The sequence below is a fragment of the Anser anser genome (genome assembly GCF_964211835.1).
Source record: "Anser anser genome assembly, chromosome: 7".
Taxonomy (NCBI): domain Eukaryota; kingdom Metazoa; phylum Chordata; class Aves; order Anseriformes; family Anatidae; genus Anser; species Anser anser.
The window spans coordinates 7,977,280-7,998,449 of NC_139727.1; the positions used below are offsets into that span (position 1 = coordinate 7,977,280).

General features: G+C 41.8%; 1 protein-coding gene and 1 long non-coding RNA gene across 2 annotated transcripts in view; one reads left to right on the plus strand and one right to left on the minus strand.

Moving 5' to 3' along the window:
- Positions 1-5,998, plus strand: part of LOC310902400 — a 31,444-nt gene extending 25,446 nt beyond the window's left edge. The window contains exon 3 of the long non-coding RNA XR_014586700.1: positions 563-5,998. This is a non-coding gene — a long non-coding RNA (uncharacterized lncRNA). The remainder of the gene's footprint in view (positions 1-562) is intronic.
- Positions 1-21,170, minus strand: part of ZCCHC24 (zinc finger CCHC-type containing 24) — a 110,950-nt gene that overhangs the window by 18,757 nt on the left and 71,023 nt on the right. The window lies entirely within an intron of this gene.

Here is a 21,170-nt window from a genome sequence, read left to right on the forward strand (position 1 = left end):
AACACTCCCACTGCAGAATGCTATGCCAACCATAAACAGTGTTTAACCATCAGACTCCCACAACAACATTTTATGCTAGCCACGATGCACAGGTGGGGGCAGCTCAGAGGTGGCCCCTCTGAACCAGCTGGTGGCTACAGGTTGCTGCAGCTGAGGTAACTGGCTGCAGAGGCATCGAGGTGGGATGCTCTGCCCTCACAAATGCGCAGGAGGGCACTGAAGGTGCTCATCCCCAGTGTCCTCTGTGTGTATAGCTGGGCACTGGAGGTGGAGGCTTTCTCAATTAGAAGGTTAAAATTTGGCTTCTCTGACTTGCTCAGTAAATCGGAAGCAGAACTAGGAAAAGAAGGCAGGAGATCTGACTCCAGAGGTAATTTCCTGTTATAATTGCTAGACTAAACTTTGGATTTATTTTAACTTTTCAGCTGTTGCAGCTCCCTCCTCATTCAATGACTTTAGTTTCCTGGCAAAGCTACAACGTTCTCTGTAGGTGTTTTGCTATTCTGTTTTATAGATGTTTACGCTTTGCCCTAACAAATTATTTTCTTTTCCATATTTTCAGTTTCTCAAACTGTGCCCGACAGAGAATTTGGATTCTCAAACAAGCTCATTTTCTCTAGCAAAAAACATCATTAGGAAGCAGTGACAGCAGTGAAGGCAACTCTCCAACTCCCTCCACCCTTCAGGTCCAAACAAAACAAACTTGACAGTATTTGGTGGAAGGCACGACCTGAGTGATGCACTAATGGCCTGAGAGGTCCAGACCAGGGTGGTTTTTTTTAGGCTTCACCAGCAGTGTGGCTGAATTGCATAGGCACTTCCAAGAAACAGCCTGCTCCTTCGTGCATGGAGCTGGGGCTGCCCGCAGGGTGCATGAGCACAGGGGCGGTCTGTGACAGGGCAGTGCCCCGTACTTGCCTAGCTGGAGGGCAGAAGCTGTTCTCACCAGAGGTTTTTCTTAACTAAGTGCCAAAGAAGAGTGTGATGCATTCTTTGTCTTTTGGCATTAGCCTACAGCCTCTGATTTTGGCAAAAGGTGGGACTTAGCCTGTTCAAACAGCTAAGGTCCTATTTCCCCTGCGACTCTTCAATGGTGTTTAACAGTAAGCCTTTGTTTATGTCCTACAACTCCTTCACCGAGCGGTATCTTCTCTCACTTCTTCTGTAGATATGAATTTGTTTTGAACTAATCTGGCAAAGTTATGCCTGTGTTCACAATGGCAAAATATTTTATTGTTACTGTGTTATCTGTTGTCCTGTTACCTCTAGTCCTAGGTAGTCTTTGGCCTGGTTACTGCCCCTGGCTGTGAAAGCTTGGTGGAACCTCTGCCAGGCTCTTACTGTGCTGGAAACAATATTCAAACTAGGCTACAAACCATAATATGGGCAAGATTTTGACCTTGTCAACTCTTTTTCTTGGGTAGTTGAGTTTTATTCTGCTCTTTAAATAAATTTCTACTGCGATGTGACTGTTACTTTCCTTTGTCTACATGTGTGTGCATCAGACAATTCAAAGATTATTTAATGCAGCCAGCACAGGTAGGCATTTGGGGACGATGAAATCCACACACACAAATCCACACATATTTTTCTGGAAGGACTGAAAACTAGGCGCTCCTTACAGCATGGCTCAGTGCCCACATGAGGGGACAGCAGGGGCTTTGCAGAAGGGAGAGCCTGCCCTCCCTGAGGTGCCTGGGGTGGGAGCGGTGGTGGCACTGGGCCCCTTCCCTCCTCGTGGAGCCTGGCTGGGGAGCAACCCCAGGAGCTCTGCCAAGGAGCCCTTAGTTTAAGAAAACATACCAAACAACACACAACACCAGGAACAAGGCACATAATGAAGTCAGTCTTGGGCTGGTCTCCTTAGTGCTGAAGCTGAAGGAAACTCTGTCTGGCCTTGAATTCAGGAAGCACCACAGATTCTGCAAAAGTCCTTGCCAGGCTCTCTATCCATGAGCAGCCAGACAAATGAACGGACCTTGCCTTCAGATTCGTCAAATAGGTACATTATTTCAATCTTCCAGACAAAGGCTAGGACAAATGACACCATCTTCACAACTTTACCTAGGGTGTACCTAACAGACAGTGCATGAGGTTTGCCTTAATGAGCTCCAACCTGTATATACAGCCAGTATTTTTTTGCATGGCACAGCAATGAAAATGACATCAATATTCCGTCCTTCACTGACACCCAGCTGCCTCTATTTTTCATCGTCCTCCTTTCTTCAGCCAAAACCACAAATTGGCCATAATAAGATTTTAAAACTGTTTAAGTTGAGCTTTTCTGCTGGTAACTGGCCAGCCAAGCTCTCACACAACCTATCGGATTGTGCATCTCATGCAGGAATCTGCCAAAGCACTTGGCAGTGATGGACATAATAAAGGACTCTTTACTTTCCCCAGACAACTCTCTCAAAGTATCAGTTTGTGCAGTCAGCAAAATCAAAACAAAACAACCCCCACACGTCCTGCTTAAAACTAGAATCATTATAAACAACAACTTGCAGAGTTCCCTCAAAGTGAAATGCAGAGCAACAGTTGATTTAATACTATTCTTTCCTTCATCTTCCCCTGGGTTTGTGTTGTGCAGCTGAAAGATATATAGCACAGGAGGAGGATGAAGTCAGCATGACAGTGGTAGGTGGGTCCCCTTCCTAGAAGAACTCTGTAAGGGTCCGCTTATAAGGATGCTCCATCAGAGCAGAAAAGCAAGAACAGGAAATGACAGCCTGATGCACTGACTGGATCCTAAGGGATTTGTAGGAGGGCCAGGGCTGGTTTTGAAATGTTAACCCTCTGACAATTGCAAGTCAGTACAACTATGAGGCTGCATTAAAAAAATACGCTTCCAGCACTCTCATTTTGCACTTCTCTGTGTACAGTTTTGAGAAACATGATGTGATGGTAAAGGATACTCCGCAGGCTCAGTTGGAAAAGGAAAAATGAAGTATTATGACTGATTTGATGTATGGGATGTCCTGGCACTCTACTCCTGACTGCTACAGGTTGTAGAGAATTGGGAAAGTCACTTTAGTTCTCCGACCTTTCTCTGCTCTGTGAGCAGAATGATTGCCTGTGGAAGTTTTCAGCAAAAGTAATGCCAAAATGACACGCACGATGAATCTATAGGTTGGTCAACTTTTTTTTTCCTTACTGACTTTTGCATTAATTCATACTTGAAAATCAACAGAACATCTGGACAGATGCAGAGGCTGTGTGTTTAGGAAACGAGTTCTAACTCGTTAGAACTTGTTCTCTGGTTTTGCTTGTAGTCCATGTTGCTGGTGTATGATGTTGCTGACGTGTGGCACTGGAGATTTCTGAGGTTTTTAACTGAGTTGTAGCTACATATTTAATTAATACATGCAATACAGGAAGAGCATCTAGGGGATACAGAAACCAAATTAATGCCTCGTTTCATCCTTCCTGTCCCTCATATAATTTGTGCATTAGTGATATGATGAGAACTTGTTTTGGGTCAGTTAAAGGAAAGGGGGGACTCTTCATTACAGCGTTTCTATTAAAAGCTTCTATTTGATTAACTAAACAATAGGTACTACGGAGTTTCTAGGTATAACACGTACCAGACTGAGGAACTATATCATTAGAAGACATGGCTAAAAATAAAGAAAACTTGCTAATCTGTTTGTGTGACCTAACAGAGGAGGCTAGTATGTATTTTTTCTGGGATTTTCCTAGCGGGTCTGACCTGTCACAAGGCCTAGGGCTACTTCAGTGGGGCGAGAGCTGTATTGCTCCTGTCATCATGGGAATCATCAGTTATTTACATCACCATCTTCACAGAAACAGGCTCGTTCTTCTCAGGCTGTCTGTGTGTATCTGTTTGCTGCTCCAGGGGTCACCACATACTGTGCTTTTCCTAGTAGTGTATTTTGTCACCTTGCATAGAAAACATTTTCACAGTCTACTGTGTACAGAAGGTTGCTCATACCCACATTTCTCCTTTCTTTATTTCATCTTCATACCTGTACCTCTATGGAGCATAATTACTCTTCGCTCCTTGGTCCTGGCACTTTTAGAGTAATTTAGACTACTCAAATACCCTTTAAACCTTCTCCTTTACAGGCTGTGTGACTCTGTCAGTTGAGAAAGACCTATTTAGCCATTTTGATCATCCATTATGACAACAAGCTCTGTTCATTACTTTTGCTCTTCTAGGATGTAGTTCCATGCAATCAGTGCCTTTCTAGCAGGGTGGTGTTCAGAGTAAAAACGCAGTTCTCCAGGAACAGAGCCTTGAAAGATGCAAGTTTGTGTAGCGCACAGTCCAAAATAATATGTCTTTATTTCACTTGAACAAATGTCCTACTTCTGCTGTTACAAACCTTTTTATTCGCTAAGCCTTGCTCTTGGGAAGCACCGAGAAGTATATCAGCTAAGCTGTGTTCATGAACTTTTTACAGGTATATTCTGAAATGGCAGAAGACCAATTTTATGTTTGTCATTTTAATACGTATCTCTTGGTTGCTTTGAAAAATCAGTTGTCAACATACCATACGATAACTGCAATTTTGATCTTGTTCCCACAATGGTAAACCAAGGGTAAGATTTGGCAGTATTTGTTACTAATAACACGCACAAGGTTTCTGATGATGATTAAAGCAATAGGTATGGTTGCCATGGACATGCTGATCAAAGTCTAGAAATCCAAGAAGCTGCCTTTGGCAAACATTATAACATTTAAATCAAAATCTGGTTTTGCAGATTTTTCAGAATCCTAGCCATGCTTGTGGACAAAGGCTTTTCTTCTGTTACAAGACACCTAGCTGGACTCATCATTAGAACCATCCTTGGGCCAAAGATGCATAACACTTTTTCTGTGCTAAGTCACTTTGAAGCATGATACTTGCAGAATTGCCCAAAATTAGTTACTATCTGATCTGTCAATGACTGAATACTGAATGCTCTGAGAAGCTCATAGTGTCTATTTCAGGTCACATAATCAGACTCTGCCTCCTCTCTCTTTTTGTGGGGCAGAGAGGTCATTTTGAAATTCCCCACCTATTCAGCCTTTCTTGCAGTGTTGTAAAATCACTTGGTACTATTTATGGTGATGGAGCTTCTGTAGTGTATCTGAGCACTAATACGCAAATAACACAATGCTTTCAGTCGAGCCCTTTAATAGAAGAAACTTTGGGTGTATAGTTATTGCACATAAATATTATGTGTAGATGAGTCTTGTTAGTGGAGTCTTAATAGACAGTGAAATTCCCATTGCATTCATAGTTGTAACCAACCTCAATTTTTTTGCCAAATGTTCACATGAATTTTCCATTTTAGAATTTGAAACAGTATGCTTACATATTCATTTATATCATGTGTTATATAAAGAGGAACAGGAAATGAGTGTTCAATACATTTGGTAAAATTTCAGAGCTGCAGAGCTCAACAAACCCTACCCTAGTTTTCCATTGAGGGAAAATTGCAAATAACCCTCTCGGTTAACTGCACTTCAAGGACTTATTTTACCTGTGTAGGCTACTCATTGCTTGTTGAATGACTGTGAAAGAGCTCCCAAACTATCTGTACTTGCAGCCAATCACAATTTTAATATGTTTGTTCCCGTAGGACATGAAAACAATGGAATTACTTGAGCATATAAATAGTTGCTTAATGAATCTTCTTTTGAAAGTATTGCATAACTCAGCCTAAACCAGAACTGAAAATTTTAAGAACAGGGTAAGAATGGGTCTTTGGCTCTTATGCGTATGAAGATAACAACATTTGGTTCACATTTTGACAGTTAATATGTATAACTAAGCAAACATGCTAAAAAATTATATTAGGGAATAGTGCTGTGAAAACTGTTTTCAATGTATTAATGAAATAAGAAGTAAAAAAAGAGCCGGGGCTAGAAAATGGGGATGGGTAGTGCCTAAATGAACCTTGGTCTCTGCTGTACAATTTAAGTATTGCATGTCATACAGAAAATAGGGATTTGCATATCAAATTAAGCATGTGGAAGAGTTAAAATTACACTCGCCTGCTGGGATGCAGTGAGGCACTTCTTTTCGATGTTACAAGATCATATTCTTCCAAACAGCTTGAGATAAAAGGAAGTGGTTGAAATCTTTCTTTCCCCTTCTCTGATACAAAATTGGCCATGTTGAATTAATTATGAAGAAACTAGGAATGTATTCATTTTAATAGTTTCCTGATGTGTGGACTCTTTTGTCCCTCTTCATCTGTTGCTTGAAAACATATAATAGCAATACTCTCCTCCTCTCTCTCTCTCTCCCCCTTCTCCTCAGCAAGCATACTGTATTAAATATACTGGTATTCTGTTCAATAGTTGGAATTGGAGTTTTGGAGCAGTGAGGGTCACGCTCTTGCTATAAAAAGGCTTTACCTCTTCCAAGCTGAGGTCAAGACCCATATTCGTGTTGCTGTAGAACCTGTTTAATTGGTCCACATTGGATGGCTTCAGATTTGTCCTAGGGCTAATGTGGCACAGCTGAAGCACTGCTCTAGTGATGAGTTGACATGCTCACTGAGGACTCTCTTCTGTCCTTTGAAAAGCAGCGGAGTAGCTCTGGTAGCTCCCTTGCCTCTCCTTGCAGGCCATGGGACCCTTTCAGAGACAAAGCAGGTAGGAAGACAGATGTCACTGGAAGTAATTTTGTTATTTGTGATGAGTGCTTTTGAAGCCCCATTCAAAATGAGGAAGCCTTATATTTCATCAGTGTTCTGAGATATGTCTATGCAAAGTCTCTGCCTGAAGAGAAGAGTTGGGATGGATTATGATGCTGATAGGCAGTTGTAGATCTCCGTTAGAGATCTTATCATCCTTCTGATGATATCTCTCCTCATTAAGTGTCCAGCTAAAGAAAATGTGTGAGCAGACTTGGTTCAGGCTAGATTGGTGTGCTACTACTTAGTCAAAGCAAATTTTCAAAAGAGGATCCAGACCAGGGTATTTTCTACATTATGTGGTGACGGTAGATCTTGCATTACTTTTTGTTTCATACTTCAGATGAGAATCCGAGACCTCTTTTTACACCAACCTGCACGAAGAATAATAGTGTCGTCCCTATTATCTGTACTGTTTGTGAGAGCTGCGTAAGAACCTTAGTTGCAGACTTCACAACTCCCCAGTTTAGTTCCTTGGAAAACATTTAGTACTTACTCTTCATGAAGTACTGGAGCTTCATCTTACAGTGGGTGCAGCTTGATAAAATTTTGGTGTGAATTTACACAAGGGAGCAGAGACAGGACTTGTGTTAAGAATTAAGAGGACTGTAGGTGCTGATGGGAGGTAGTTTCCTCTGCTGTTACAGTGGCTTTGTAAAATGTTGCTGTATGACTATCCACATCTTTTGGTGCCTTTGTCCTTTTGTAAATCTGGTACTGTTGTGGCTTTCCTCTGTCATATATCTGCTGGGCTGTGTTTGCTGAAAGTACTTTGGGAGGGACTTCAATACCACAGCAATCTTAAGAGGTAACCTCAACTTGGAGAACTGCAACTTTTGCTGGTTCATGAGAAACAATTGGCTGACCTACAGGGATGTCAGGAGAGACAGCTACTTTTTTCCTCTGAGGCAAAATGGTTTGTAGGACTCAGATTACATTAGTTACAATACATTATGCAATTACAAGAAAGATTTTATTTCAACTGGAAGTTTTGCCATCATTCATATATCTAAAACCAATGTGAATTTATTCACCTAGTTTCAAAATGAAATTGCATCATCTCAAAGCATTCCCTGCTGTACGTCTAAAATGTTTGTAGCCCACAGCAAGGTCAACCTGATATGACATATTTTAATATTCTTAATTAAGAAATATTTTCTTAAGAAGAATATCGAGTTCCTGTTCAGTTTTCTGAACAGTCTCTATCCTGGACTCTGACGATAGCTGAGGGACGAGCTCTCTGCTCGCTCCAGGCTGTGCAGGGGTGGGTGTATTGCACTGTGAGAATACATGGGGAAGGGAGGAGAAGCAGAGAATATTTTAATTCAGTGCATTTGCACGAGGCAATATAAAATGAGACCTGAGTGGTTTTGCTACTCAGGAAGCTGCTTATTTTGCTGTGGTTTACCTTCTGGACTGATACACTCTTGTCTTTTCTTGTTCCCTTCAGTTACGTATGAATCATAAAAACAATGCATTTCTTTTAGACTGATTTAGAAATGCCTTTGCTCCTTTAAAGGTTTTAGCTCTTGAGAACAGCTCTTGGAAAGCAAAGGAGATATTTTTAAGATATTAAGGACAAGTCTCAGTGGAAAACAATGTTTCTAGAACTTTGCCTTCTTCCCTCCTACTGCTCTGAAGGGGACAGGCTCTTAACTATCCACAAAATCTTGAAGGATGTGTGACCTGGTCCATAGCATATCCTGCACCCTACATAAGAATGGGTATAGCTGAAGTAAGAAAAAATCCAGCAGGGGAGTAGGAGCAATGAAGAAAAGACTGTGTCCCTGTGGTTAAGGTACTGGCCCGGGCCCCCGCAAGCCTGGGTTTCATTTCTGGCTTGCCTACAGCCTCTCTGTAATTTTGCAGACGAGTTACTTGATCTCTGTGCTTCAGTTCTTCATCTGGAATATAGGCAGTACTAGCATACTTTACGTTGTGAGAGTATGACTGTTTGTTACTACAAAGCGAGCAGTATGCAGAAATTTGAGTTATACTGGTCTCAGTTTGGGTTTTGAGCAAGGACTGCCACAGGCCTGTTACCAGTGAACCTGACCTCACGTCTTGAGCCAAGTTTTTGTTTTTTTTTTTTTTGAAAGGCTCTGCTCAACAGATGTTTTCTCTTTCATATGTTTTATTTTCCCTACAACCAGCCTGGTTAACATAGTCAGAAATGTCATTTTCTATTAACTGCTGGTGACATCTCCACTGATGTGTCATTTTAAAAAGTAAACAGACACTACATGGCAGCAGGTAAGGCAAGTACACACGTAGTCATTACGAGGATTTCTAGCTAGGAAATTGTTCATACAAAGAACAGAACTGGGGCACTTGTTAGAAATCTTCCCACTGCACCAAAACCAACAGGACGGCTGCCCGCACTCCACCTAACCTCCCCACCCAAAGCAGTGCAGCCGAGGCTCCCAGGACGTGAGCATGCTGGGCTGGCTGTGGCCTGTCCTCTGCGATGAAATACCATAGCAGGAGTGTCATTGCTTCTAGCTGGAATGGGCCCTTTGCTTGAAATATTAAGAAACAGGGAAAGGAAATAAAGACCAGATGAGCAACCACCCTCCCTTTCTCCACCTCAGTCTCCTTCCCTCCACCTCCCCACCCCCTTGCTGTCATCTCCAAGATGACATGCAAAAACACTGACCGAGTCAGTCAGCCTGCTTTAAATTACAGCATACTTTCTGAGCCTGGAAAAAGACATGCTATGCATACCCCAATGTGAAACATGACTTCAGCTGCTGATACCTAAACTGCATAAATGTTTATTATGCTTAATAAAGTGAGAGAGACTTTTCTGGTTCCAGTGTCTATCCTCTAGAAATATTCTGCCAGATTACACAGGCATGATGCATAGAAGAAAATCTTAGAAACCCAACCTTCTGCCTGCAGTGGCCATGTGAAAGTCTCTGCACCTCACGAAAAGCTCTCCAGTCCCAGCTGTCTGAGGTAGTCCATGTGCATGACATCACTTGAGGGTGTCTCACTTGCTCATTTGCCTTGGACTCCTGTGCAGGTGCCCAGGAGGAGCTCCTTGCTGGAGTTTTCTTCTACTGTAGTCTCTGTCTCTTATGACCGAGCAGGTTTTTATCATAACTGAAGTGAATCAGAAACGTTTCACTGTTTTAAACATAAGTTAGTTTGCAGTGGAAACTTACAGGCATATACACCTACACTTTAGATGACCCAAAGAACAACATTCTTTGATGTGAAGTCTGTAATGATACAGTACAAATCTGCGCCTCTGATTTCTTCCACCCTTCCCTTCCTTCCTAGTCCATCCTGTTCCGGCAGTTGTATTTGCATTCTCCACTGTGATCCTTCATTGTTTTTTTCCCTATATGCAAAGTTAGCTTGAATCATCTAAAAAAATCACCTGTGTCCCACTACCAAACATCATTGGCTGCTGCCAAACATTGTTAACCATTCTGTGATGGTTATGATTGATGTTTATAGTGTTACAAGGACTTTGAGCGTTTTAGTAGAACTCTTATGAAAAGAAATTGGGGACGATCAGTTCCCTCTACAATGTTTTGCTTGGTCAGATGCAGAAATATGACAAACCCTGAAAGAGAGGAAGGATGGACCATAATTAAGAGTGAGAATGCTGAACATAGTTCCAACTGTGTTCCAAGAACTTCGAGATTAAAATAATCACTGCTGTTAAAAAAAAATAATTATAAAAAAAAAAAAATTCAAAGCAAAACTCTGTTTTGACCAGAATCCGGTCGGGATAGTGAAAGAAAATGGAAACTGATGGGATTTTCATGCCCATATCCTTTAATACAAGTGCATTATGGTGATGTCTATTATACTTTTTATTCACTAGCACTTGGCCTATTCCTTCTTTGAAAAGCAAAACTGTTCAACCTTTTGCAGCCTTGCATTTGTACAGTGGCCCCAGACAGCCTTTCCTATATTTAAACATTTTATTGTCAGACACTCACACACAGCATTTCCTTATCACGGGTACCTAAAATCTTACTTCCTGAAAGTCGCTGCTTTCCTGTCTGAGTACAGAGAAGTAGCTGTCACCACAGGAGTCTCTTGCTGGACTGCTCTGATGTTGGCAGTACCCCAGATTTGCTGTTAGCAGCTGGCTACTGGGCAGCTGACCCAAAACAGGGCAGTAGCCTGAGGCCAGCTGTTAGTTCAATATTTTTTGACATCCACTGACCCTAAGCAGCATCAGGAGATGGCTTGGGAGGTAAATGGGCCTTACAGAATAATTACACTTTCTCCCCAGAAGTAACCTTAGAGCTGTGGTGTCAGTCTCTGCATGGCTGCTCTTTTGCTCTGCAAGTCACATGTATCAGAGGTAAAGCTGGTAAAAAGCAGCACAAGTTATTTCACTAGGCATGCACAGATGATTTCAGCTTCCATTGCTGTGCATTAGACAAGAATAAAGTAGTTATTGTTGTTTCAAACACTGGTGTCCAGAATGCACCTATTTGACATTTTCACGCCATCAGAGTATGATACCTTAGGTGAGAACTAATCTTTTTGCCTCTACCTCTATTTTAGAGTGGGTCTTCCCAGCTTTAGAGCAAAAAAATAACTGGTTAGTTATTATGGTTAACAGCAAAAAAAAAAAAAAAAAGTGTCCCTGACAACAGTGTGTTTCCCTTTTACAACCCTTGTTTAAAGGAGATGGCACTGAAAAGAATGAGATTTGGAAACTTTGCCCCTGTATTTGTTGCACAGTGTTATTTAAAAACTACTTCTTGCCTGTGCATAGTCCTGAGCCCAGTAGGGCTTCTCTGTATTTTTTTATTCTGACCATTTCAGAGTGCATTAGCGTGGGGAAGTAAATTTAACAAAAATTACCACATTAGGTACCTCTTTTATTAAAGAACGTGATGCTCCAAAAAGCATGTGTGAGGGACAGCTGCAGTGCTCAGCTTCTGTACATGTTCTAGGAGCATTTTTTTTCTAAGGTGCTAGTTCTAATTTTAAATATTATCCACATTGCCCTGTTCAGAATATAATTCTACTTTTGTCCTAGCAGGCGGTTTTAATACCCACAGGCAAGTAAAGTGAAAAGCTCATTATCAAACAATAGAAAGGATGAATACATGTTCTAATAGAAACCTTATGAGAGCAGAGGATCCACCAAGGGGCTGTAAGGCACAGAAGGCACGACAAGGCTTTGTGCTGTGATCAGTACTTTCTTGGAAACATGTCTGTGACCAAGGCCATTTTCAACTTCTCTAAAGTCTAAGGCAGTCTTCACAACACAGACAGTGAACAGGCCACTGCAAAATGTCTGTACGAGCTGCTGTCTCTCTCTATTGTTTGCTCAAGTCTAAAAAACTATTAATTTTTGAAAGGGTATTGTGCAAGAGGAATCTGGTGTGAAACGCTTGCCATAGTGTTGGCTTCAGAAGGCCATTGGAGAGGTGGGATGAAGATGTGGGGAAGGGAAGAATGCAGTTGTTTATCCCTTTTGCTACATTTTCCTCCTTGTTTTACCCTGATGCTCTTTCCGTAGAGAGATTCCAGTCTTAGGACAGGTTGGTGCCTGCTGCTTGTAGAGGTGCAGTAGGAGTGAGCTAGCCTTGATCTTGGAGGGCAAGAAAAACCCCGAAGCATTGAGAAACCTTATTAGGAGTGCTCGATTTGTTGTTCGTAGTAAGATACTCCTCTCTGTTACATGGGAGTATCTCAGCAGTTAATGTTATAAGGGGAAAAAAAATCTGTATGGAAAGACAGAACAGAAGATGAATAGAAACAAGTGCATCACACCTGTCTTACTATAAGGTTTCTGAGTCTAAGGATGTTTTCTTCCCCGGTCAAGGAGTACCGTAAAGGCTGTGTTGTTTTGGTAAGCCACAGATTCAGACTCTTGCATGGAGGCTGGCACAGTAGCGGGTGTTTTCTAGTCCCTTGATTTATTTATTTTTCCCAGTCTTCCAAGGCCCAGTTAATTTTATCCGTGCTGTACGTTCCAGTGGGACGTTCCGTTCAGTGTGTGGCTAGCCATGAGAGGCTCATTATCCTTCACAGACTCAACACAAACGCCCAATTTTGAAAGGCAACAAAAGCAGAGGCCGCTGCCCCTTTCCGGTCCCTCGGGCCGAGCTCGCTCCTCGGTGCCCAGTGCAGCTGTGCCTTTGTGCAGGAGGGCTCAGGAGGAAGCGGCGGGCTGACAGGTGTGCTGTGGAGAGGCCTCGGCCGGGCAGGCCGCCCACGCCCGCACGCACGTCCCCGCACACACGGCTCCTGTGTTCGGCTTCCTCCACGGCCTTCAAGGGCCTCCTTGTCGCAGCACGAGTCATCTCGTCACGCAGCCTGCCTTTCTGTGCTGTCTCCCAGCCAGCCCTGGCCAGAATAATCCCCTTTCTCAACCCTAATACCACAGCAGAAATGTCATCGTTATTCTGCAACGCTGGTATTTGTCAAGTTGATGGGAACAATGAGAGCATTCATTTAGCCGGGAGACAGGCAAAGGGCCTCAGGAAAAACCCTTCAAGGGGAAAGAAAAAGTTCTTCTGTCAAACCCTGAACTCCACTGGAGCTGCCATTTGTCTTGAGGTTTGACTGGGTAGGAGACGGGGGCTGCCTTGCGCTGGCCGTGTCTTCAGCTGGGGTCACGGGGCAAGCTCAGGTTTTATTTTTTAGGACAGCTGATTAGCAACAAAGGGCCTCTCTTCCAAGAGAGCTGCATCTTTAGTAATCATAGAGCTCTGCTGTTCAGCTGCATTCACTTGTGCTTTGTAAAATTAAACCTGTAAGAAATGGATTTTACCTTCCTGCTGATTTATACGCACATGCAGTTATTCTAATATGAGAGACCTGTATCTCCTGTCCAACATCCAGCAATATAAAGCCCTTACTCGTAGCGAGGGACAGCTTGAGCTCTATCAACGGTACTGGTAAGAAGTATCAAGATAAACTAAAGAAAGTCTGTTCTTCCTTGAACATCCTTGTAAGTGCTGCTGGATGCTGAGAAAGTAGAAATTCCACTGGAAACAAAAAGCCTAAGCAAGACGTCTAGCCCTTTGGCAGTTTGCTTAAGTTAGCAGTCTTCTTGCAAATAGCATTGGTTCTTCTTGCACTTGTTGAATATCAATAGATAGCAAGGGATAGCACTGCATTTTCAAGAGTACTCCACTGTAGAAAACTGTTGGGTTTATTTTCAATAAATATTGTATTACCTACAAGCTGAGTGTGAGTACTTAGCTCACTTGGAACTCTCCCTGGTACACAGAGGTGCTTAACCCTAGGCTATTTGTGTTATGAAGATGGCTACAGTGGAGATCTGGCAAGGTTTAAGAATTTCAGATAATCTTATCTTTCTATTTTAAATAGAAAATGAGGCTGTGTTAAAGCATTGTCATACCTTACTGCGGGGTTGGTGTGTTTTAGTGGAAAGCTAAATCCATTTTGTGGGCCATTAATAAAATACTCTGGGCTATTTCCCACTCACTCCCATTCCAAAGCACTCAGCAAATTATACAGTGTGTATCTACTTGTATTGAAATGCAGCTACCTCTGGGATTGAGAGCAGTATCAGTCTGTGCTTTGCATTTTGCTAACTCTTCACAGCAAGGCTTCTTTTATTTAAAAAAATTACTTGGATATGCTCCGTGTCTACAGTCCTCAGGAAGAGAAGCTGCTTCTAATAGCTATCAAATGCAAGGCTGTGTTAATCACAGTAGGATTTGAATCAGCTTTGAGAAGCTGAAATAATTTTATCATAATTCATAATTATTGTAAATAAGAGATTAATAGCAGTAATAGGAAAAGGATATAGAAATATCTTTTTGTGTATTTAGCTTTCATGCGCAAATGATAACAGGAAGAGTATGTGTTATTTACACTTAGCATGATGTATACTATTCACCCAGCAAAGATAGGGAGTTTTCCTTAAAATGGTGAAAGGCACAGTTCAATTTGATATAATGTTATTGCTAGGTGGGTCATGAGAGAAGCTTTAGTTAAATAGCTTCATACTGAATTTTGAGAACAAACAGACAGAGAAGACTCAGATGGTGAGATTGTGGCTCAGGTGACCCCTTATTAAAGGCTGACATAGCCAAGCTTGGAGGAGGAACCGTATTCTAAGCAATTCCAGTTCCTTCTTGAAAATAAAAGGAGGAAATGTGTCAAGCATGTCACTGTTAATCTCTTCTGATGGTTGCAGGGAGTGTTTTTGTTGTACAGCAAGATGCTACAGCTGTCAGACTGGCCTGTGGGCAACATGCTCCATTTTATCCCCCTTCGGGTTGCCAGGATGCATTTGGGGAAACATGTGCAAGAAATCATTTTAGAGATTGCCCATCACCCGCTTCTTTTTAAGGACATTGTTCTGAGCATGAAATCAGGATATAAACAGGAAGGGCTGTCTCCATCTTATCTGCATATGCAATAGCAAGGGAATCCAGATTGCCTTTGCTCCTCTAAAGCATCCACAGTGAAATGCCTTAATTCTAAACTGTATCTCAGGTTTTTATGACACCTTTGTGCTGGTTTTCTCGGGTTTTATCCAGATTATTTAACTTCTCGATCTGTTATATAAACCTGTAAAGCTTAAAATGCCTATCTTCTATAAATAGGAAACCCAAAAGAACTTAGCCAAACATACCTAAAAATGAGTGTCTTTTAGGATTGTTCCCCAATTACTTTATATCTATTACACACTGCCATTATTGCCAGTTCAGTGATCTATTATGACTAAATTTGTCAAACCAGAGGTGTTTCTTTAAAAAAAAAAAAAAAAAGCTTTGATGCCAGAAGGCTGTAACCACACAAAGACTATCTTTCAGTTCTCTTATGAAACAGATGTTTCATTGCTTCATATAGAGGAAATCGAGATCAGCTGATTACCTCACAGGTTGGCCTGAAAAAGTGAACATGCAACTTGCAGTCAAGGACTGTGAGAAGTGTTTCAGAACTGTGCTGTTTTACTTGGGAGAGGGGTAGCGGTGAACAACCAGCTTGGAGAGGTACTTGGCAAGGAGCTTCTGATGACAATATGTTTTTGAAGGCACCGTGAAACAAATAAATGTTCCAAAAAAGGAGATATGCACAACAAATTCCAGGGCAGGAGAACAGCTGCAAAAATGTTTTCTCCCTTTGTTTGATCTCCAGTTTGAAACTGAACTGCCTTGTTTCATGGTGCCTGCAAACAACTGAATTGCTTCTAATGCCACAACTCGCACGTGTCTGTTGCAACTATTTGCAGCCATCTCAGCGTGTAAGTGGACGAATGTTTAGCAGAGCTTTGATCAAGACGGCATTTGAAATGATTAGCTGGGATTTTCAAGGGGTGATCTCCTGTCACTGCTCTGAATACACCCACGTTGTGCAGGAGGGGTGAGGCCCTGCTGCTGTGGTGCTGCTGCCCTGCAGCCTGGGCACCGAGAGGTGCTCTGCTTGGGACGCAGAGGTGTGCGGGTTCTGCTCAGGCTGCTGCCGTGGGGCATGGCAGACCACGAGTGCTGTCGGAAAAGCTGTGTGGTCTGTCCCAGCTAACATGTGTACAGCTTTGCAGCTCTGTGCATAAGGTGTTTCTTTGGAAAATGATATCCCCACTTGTATTCGCTGGAAACCGTGTTGGGACTTTGAAGGATACATTTAACACTGTATAAGGAGAACTGTGCTGGAAACTTAAGGCAGCCCTGCTACAGCAAAGTCAGTTTTGTAAACTTGCAGAAGAAATTGCTTTCAACCACAACTTAGCAAGAGCCCGTTGAAGTGTGTGGGGCCAATTTAAGATTTGCATTCCCCTCTCTCAAGCAATTTGCTTAGCTAAAGTGGGTTACAGTACAAATGTTTAACCAAAAGAAAAAAGGCATGTCTCCTGTTCACCACTGTTGTGGATTAACAAAGAGCAGGGGTAAAATTGCATGTGAAGCTCCTGCCTGGCAGCAAGAGCTTTTCCAAGAGCAGTTCCAAATGTCCCCCTAGGAAGGAGTGCTGGAGGTGGCCTGGACTTCAGCCTGCAGAGCCTGTGCTGTGTGCAGGAACAGCTGGGAGGGGAGGGAGAGCACGGCGCTCGGGCAGCTGGCAGGAGGTCACTTAGTGTTTGCACTGGGGGATAGGAAGGATGAAAGGCAAGAGCTGGACCTTGCCAGAAAAAGGGCATATAAATAAAGGGTGGAGATTTTTTTTTTTTTTTACTATCCAGGAAATAGAGAGTAGCTATTCACAAACCTGTTTATTCATATAAATAAAATCCTTGCAGCACAGCATTTCGCATTCATTTGAATATGGTAATTTTCTTCATGCCATTTAGGTAGAGATGAATATCCCCACAAGCAAAGGATATACTCATTCCCTTAAATGGAAAGAGCTGAACAGATCATTATATTGAAACAAGATAGAGTTTGCAGAAGGAATTAAGCACCCCAGGCACACTGACGTCCTACAGTGTCCCTGAAATTCCTGGACCACGCAGTACCATGGCAAGATATCTAATAGGAGGAAAGGGCCCTTTTGGCCAGTGTGAAGATGAACTTCCCCGAGCAGCATCAGCACTGTTGCGCATTTGCCTTCCCTAATCCAAGTGCTTAGTCAGGTAAACATGTTTCAGAAAACAAATCAGCCCAGATGCTAGCTGAGCCAGAGTTAAGCAAAGGTTGCTCAGGTGCCACCATCTAAACCAAGGCCCTAAATCCCTTCCCATTCTCGTTCCCAGCTACAGAAGCAATAACCCAAACAGTTTTCTCCCATATTACATAAAATTTCCCTAACCCCATTGTTTGTCTGGTTCTTTCTTAGTAGAAATTGCAGCATGTGTTGTATGTGATTTTGAAGAGAATATTCTGAAAGTCTGCATTGCACGCTGTATTGTCAGTGGATAGATACACAAAGTACACTTATTGTAGAGTGTGGAAATTAGGTCAAATAGAAGTAGAGTTTAACATCTGAGGGAGAAACAGAGGCATCCAAAATACTGATTGGCATTAAAGGCAGGTATGACTTCGGTGCCCCTTCTCCTCTCAGTGAAAACAATGAGAGTAATACAGTCTGTGCTTTCAGCCTTGCCTACATATTCATCCTTTTTGATCAGTTGTCTGAAATCAGCTCTCTTCCAGAAAACAGAAGAGTAAATGAGGTGAAATGGCCATCAGATGGTCCACGCTTGTTAGTAATTAATTAACAAATTCTTCCCTCTTTCGTTTTTTTTTCCTGCTATGAATTTCATGCTCTTCCTTACTTTTTTCTCCTCTTTTCAGGATCTTAATTTTTAAAGGTTTCAAAAGAAAACAATTTTAAAAATAAATAAGTGTAAGATCTCTAGGTCATTTTTCTCTGCAGAAAAACAGTGCTGTCATCTACACGTAAAGCTTTTTTTTTTTCCAATTACGTATCTTCCCCCTCAACGCTGTCCTCCACCCTGACTACTTGCTCCTTTTAGTCTCATTATGACAAACAGACTTCTCTCTGTGGGGCTCGGTGGTTAGTAATAACTCAGCCCCATGAGGCAGAAGTATAACTTTATAGTCTATGTGATCTGTCATAAGTGGTGATATGTAGGACTGTACTGTAAGTAGTTGCAGGAAATGCAGCTTACAAACCTATTTATTAAAACCTATTGTAGAAACAGACACACAAACTGTAGCAATTAATGAAAAAGTCTCAGAAACCCGACTATATGACTTGCAAATTATTCTTGAACACAAAATTGCATCAGTAAACTGTTTTCAATTAATGATTTACCAGTTCCATTTGACATTGAGCAGAAGATCTCAGCTGAGGGTAGTAATTGTAGTAGACAGGAAAATATTGCACATTGGCTTTGGGTTCTTCTGAATTTCAAACCTAAAATGAGTATAGATGATAGCTTTGTTCATAATAATAACCTGCTGGGAACTTGAAATTCTGCCTTTTTTATCTCTTACAACATCAGTAGCAATCATTTTCCCAGACTTGACTGAAAAAACAAGTGTTCCTGACTGATGGAAAAAGAAGGAGCAAAGACCATCATTAACCCTTATTCATCATATTAATAATACATATAAAGAGACCGCAGAAGCTTAAGTGTTTTGCTTCAAAACCAGCAAGAAGATACACATCCTCTTGATGTACAGAAAGATGGAAGAAAATATCCTACTGTCTGTTTTCCCAGCATTAGGACCAAAGCACTTCTATACAGTATGATGTAACCTATTATCATTTGGCAATCTCTCCCACCCTTCTTTGGTGGAAATCTTGTTTTAAACAGGATTTTTCATTTTTAAATATATTTTGTATATATGTACGTCGCTACGTATTTACTTGGAGACAAGCTCAAAATGTGCATACCTAGTCCTCGGTGATGTTTGTGGTAATCCTTAATTGCAGAGTACCCTTATTTCTAAAGTTAAGAAATAGATATATATCTATTTTACCCTATTAAAACCAGTTTTTGCCCTCAGGGACAAGTGCTAGTGAGATGGTTGGCGATCCACATAGTGGAACTGTAGGTACCGTTAGGTAATATGGCTCAGTTCATGAAACAACTTGAAGGTGAGGATTTGATGGAGCAGATAGTCAAAGAGTTTAGAATACTCCATGAACTCAGTGAACACATCTGTAACATCTGTAGGATCTTGGCACGTGATCCAACCTGTACTTCTGTTTTGGGGAGGGGGTTAGAAGACGAGCTGACTCTTGAATTGCTAGGACATATGTTGTGCTGCTCTTGAATATCCTTAGCTTTCTGAAACATCTAGGCATTTTATTCAGGTGTACAGTATTGTACTGTATACCTGATATTCATGAATATGAAGAAAGAGGTGAGGAAGATATGAGTAAAGACGGCTAGATGATCTTTTGCAAAGAGGGGCTAGCCCACAGTGTTTGGAAAGAAAAACATTGCTTAACAATTATGACAAGTTAGTCTCAGGGAGCAATGCTATAATAAGCCTAGAAGAGTGACTAAATTTGACGAATGTTGGGATTGCGCTAGTCCTAAAACATTTCCCCAAACTCTCTTTTCTGGTTGCCAGCATCAGCGCGTGCTCTAGTTCAACTTGAGGCAGCTGGTTTTCATCCACGAATTCAGTTCACCCAACTGAACGTGGGCTCTCTGTGCGGCAGCGATATAGTTGCAGGCAGTGAAAACTAGCTAGCGCCATGTGTCACATATACATAATGCGACACGTAAATGCAACTGTCCAACCTAGTAAATGTAACCGCACAGATACAGTAAGAGAACAGAGGGAAAACTGATTCTTGTGGGAAGCTGCAAAAATGAGCCAGAGGAGAGGTACAGCTATTGGAAACGCTGTTCCTGTTGATGAAGACCGAAGCCATTTTAACACATCACTGGTCATCTGCTACTTTTTTTTTTTGGTGCAACAGCTGTATCTCATGGCCAGTAGTGTCAGATGCTAAAGAGGTGCAGGTTGAAGAGAATGGATGTGTTCCCTCCTCATTGCCAGAAGGAGGTCATCCATCAGTGCCATTAAAGTGATTTCATTTGTGTCCTGGCTTGTATCCAGGCTTCACTGGGACTGCTTCGGTTAGCTAAATAGATTCCCTTAACTCTTGTAAGACGTAGGTTTCTTGCCACTGGCAAAGCATTCCTTCAGAGAACTGTATTTTTATCTAAACCTTTGCAAATATGTCAGCCGGACAAGAAGCTGTTCAAGATGTTCACACAGGGAAGCAGGAGGTTGATTTGAACTTATACCATACAATTAACCAATCCTTTCATAAATATTATAAGAATAAGTATTGACTGTGCTGTTTAAGTTGCTACTACATTGTCTTAACCCTCCCCTTCCCTACGTCTGCTTCCGCCCTCCCAGTATCAGCCTAATCAATTCTGCAGACATTTGGGATCAGCAGCCTCTGGCAAAAAAGGCGATAAAGCTTCCCTAGTATTACTGTGGAGCTATAGGCCAGATCCAGGATTTTTAAAAAATATTTTTACTACCAGCCACAGAATGGCTTAGAGCCTAGATCCTGCAGTAGGAGTCCCTCCAGCAAACCCATTTAATGATTCATCCTCATCTTTCTTAAAAGAACTATAATGTTGTCTGCAATATACACACTGGACTTCACTGCAAGTGTAGGAACAAGATCCTACCAATTGCAGATATCCAGCTCATTAGTCTTAGGATCAACAGCATAACCTTTCACAAGCTTACAGGTAACATTTTAAAGCATTCCACTTATTGAGCCTATGCAAGTGGTCTTTTTGCTTGCCTTTTATGTTTGACCTTGTCAGCTTTCATGATTATGGTTGATGTCTGCAGCACGGAGCAGACACCACATGTATTATAATATGATTTTGCTACATTTTGTTTGTATTAGCAGATTGCATTTGAATGTGCAGTCATCACAATGAATGGGGTGCATGAAAAAGTTTTCTGTACAAATCCAAGGACAGCAAAAAAAAAAAATCTCAACTGTTATCTGAAAAATGGAAATAAATTGGTAGGGTCCCAAGTTCCCATAAGTTCTTCAATTGTAGTAAGAATAAGCAGGTATAGTTCAATATAGCGCCCTGGAAATGATTAAGTGTGCTTCATGCTCTGGAAAGTGAAGATGTGAGGGCCTGTACAACCTAACCC